This window comes from Manis javanica, chromosome 1, assembly GCF_040802235.1.
Source record: "Manis javanica isolate MJ-LG chromosome 1, MJ_LKY, whole genome shotgun sequence".
Lineage (NCBI taxonomy): Eukaryota > Metazoa > Chordata > Mammalia > Pholidota > Manidae > Manis > Manis javanica.
The window spans coordinates 178,891,132-178,894,058 of record NC_133156.1 but is presented as its reverse complement, the minus strand read 5'-3'; the positions used below and the strand labels follow the sequence as shown (position 1 = coordinate 178,894,058).

Here is a 2,927-nt window from a genome sequence, read left to right as displayed (position 1 = left end):
TGTATTTAAGCATTTAGAAAAATTATTGGTAGATCAAAGGGAATGTTTTTAAAAATTAGTGGAAACACATAGAAAACTATTGCAAAGGAAAGAAAAACAATTATTCAAACCAGGAAAAATTGCATCAGGAAATAAAAATCATAGACAACTCTATCGCAGCTATAAATAATATACAGCCATATACTATTTAACCAAATAATGTTGCTGTAGTTATATTGAGAATTTAGGGGCAGGGAAAGGTGGAGTGTGTATAAAGCATAATTTCTGTAACTGGAAGTTTATAAATAATGTCTTCATATGGTACATCAAAAAGCAACAGTATAAAAAATTAAATAGAAATATGGATATAAATAGAAAAAAATGCTAAGGAAGTTGAAAGTAGGAATGGGACAAAGGCATAGCAAAACAGTTGGTCAGAGGACTGTTTTATTTCATTGAAGACTCAGTAACTTTTTTCTGTATTTTAATTACATATATGCATTATTTGATAAAGATAAAATCTTAAAGAAAATGAATAAAAATGTTTTTAAGCCTTGAAGAAGGACCAATTTCCTTTCATTTGGTAAAGGTAACCTCTCAGTTAAAAACTTACAGATGGTAATTCAGAATAGAAAATTGCCCAAATCTCAGCTGTAGTTGTAAGAATCCTAAGTAAAATATTGACAAATAAAATTAATAAAGCAATAATAAACAATGACCAAGCTGAGTTGCATCCCAGAAGCAAGGAAGAGATAACATTATGAATAAAGAAAAAAGCAGGCAGGCTCTTCTTTCATAGACGCTGGATGAAATTAAACACCATTGTTGGTTAGAAGGAAAATCTTGGTATAGCAACAAAAGAATATTTCATTGATATGACAGGAACATCTGAAATAATCCTTCAACATTATCTTTAGCAATGACACACTTGAAGAAGTGCCTAAAATTAGGAAAAGATAACTATGATTATCTCTTTTGTTCCAGACGTTTTGAGCAAAACAATAAAGCAAAGAAAGACATTAATGGTGTAAATATTGAGAAGACAGAAAATTATTTGATCTGCAAGTGATATGTTTATCTACCTGGAAAACACATGAAAATCAACTGAAAAATGATTAGAATTTCTATAAGAGTTTTATTAAGATGGTTTAGTTAGAAAATAGACACACAAAAGTTAATTTTTATACCAATAATAACTAATTAGAAGTTACAATGAATGGAAATATTCTAATTGCAACAATAGCAGTAAAACAATATTTGAGAATAAATTTAAAATAAAGGTGGAGGAATTATTTGAAGAGATCTATCAAATTTTTTCTGCAGGGTTGGTTTTTGTTGTTTATGATAACAAAAAGAAAATAAAGTAACAGTGACTGAAAACAGCAGTTCTGAGACTTCTTGATTTCACCTTTTTGCCAGAGGTCCTATGAGGATTCTGGAATAGATCCTTATCTAAAATAAGCAATACTGCCTCACTATTCTAGGGCACTGTAATGAAATACCACAAACTAAGTGGTTTAAAGCATCAGATATTTATTCTCTCTCAGTTCTGGAAGCCTACAGTCTGAAATCATGGTGTCTGGGGCACCAGGGAGGAGGCAGTGGGGGAGGTTTTATGAGCCTCTCCCAGCTTCTCTTGGCCCCAGGCATTCTTTGGCTGTGACCTCATCGCTCTTGTCTTTGCCTTCCCTGTCACACTTTCTTCTTTTTTTCTCTGTGTTTCTTTGTCTCTTTCATCTATGTACTGGTTATGGCATTGAGGAACCACCAAGGCAAATTTCACTCAAGATTTTGAACCTAATTATATCTGCAAAGATCCTTTTTTCCAAATTAGTAACATTTACAAATTTGGGGGATTTAGGTCTTGATATATTTGGATTGTGACTTTACACAAACCTACTGTGAAAAAATTGGGAAATAACTAAAAATCTAAAGAAACTGTAATACATCCACAACATAATATAACTCAGAAACCCACTGTTAAAATGTGTATGTATATGTCTGTATTTAGATAGACATATTTGCTTTGTACATATTTTTTTTAACTTGGTTGAATACTTGAATTAATAGGGAGGAAAATGTTTAAAAAATTCACACTATACTGCTTCTCAGCCTTTAGTCTAAGATCGAGTGTAGTATCTGTTCTTGTCAGTTTAATATCTGATACATCCTCTATCCGAGGACAATATGTCAAATGGATTTTTGGATCAGGGAGATGGAATAGGAGCTTGCTCTATTCACTCCACGCATTGACCTGGTATCGCAGTACCTCTGGGAATGGTGTACCCCCTTTGGGGGGAAAAAATTCACACCATCCTAATATATACATTTTATTTGATCAAAATCAGATAGCAATGATATATCCTTTTGGAGGGGAGCCTATAGGATGGGAACTTGGCAGATTTTTTCTAAATGTAGTCTAAAAAATTAAATGCAAATAACCAGAGCAATTTGAAAAAGATGATTAGATGATACTTTTCTACTAGATATTACACTGCATCCTCAAATCAGAATAACAAAATGTTATGCTGGTGCAGGAATGGATGGATTTATTTAATGTAACCAAATAGGAAATCCAGAAACAGACTATATACATGCACTAACATATCTTTGTCTTCCCTCCTTCTTGAACTCCCCCTACCTTTCTCTCTCTCTCATACACACACACACACAACTAACCTACACCCATATATATTAGTTTCCTGTTGCCTCTTTAAAAAACTCACAAATTTTTTAAGTTGGCTTAATGTAATACAAACTTATCTTGTAGTTTTGGAGGCCACAAGTTTAAGATGCATCAGGAAGACTGCATGTCTCTGGACACTCTAGGGGAGGCTCTGTTTCCCTGCCTTTCCCACTTCCTGCAGCCCACCTGCATTCCTTGGCTCATTGTCCCTTCCTCCACCTTCATAGTCCACAGTGTATCATCCTCGAATATCTCTGTTTCT

The 2,927-nt window shown here is 33.5% G+C and overlaps 1 non-coding gene across 1 annotated transcript; it reads left to right on the top strand.

Moving 5' to 3' along the window:
* The first annotated feature begins 2,079 nt into the window (after window positions 1-2,079).
* On the top strand, window positions 2,080-2,270 carry LOC118974124 (U2 spliceosomal RNA). The gene has a single exon (XR_005063722.2). It is a non-coding gene; the product is annotated as a U2 spliceosomal RNA (small nuclear RNA).
* Window positions 2,271-2,927: the final 657 nt, after the last annotated feature.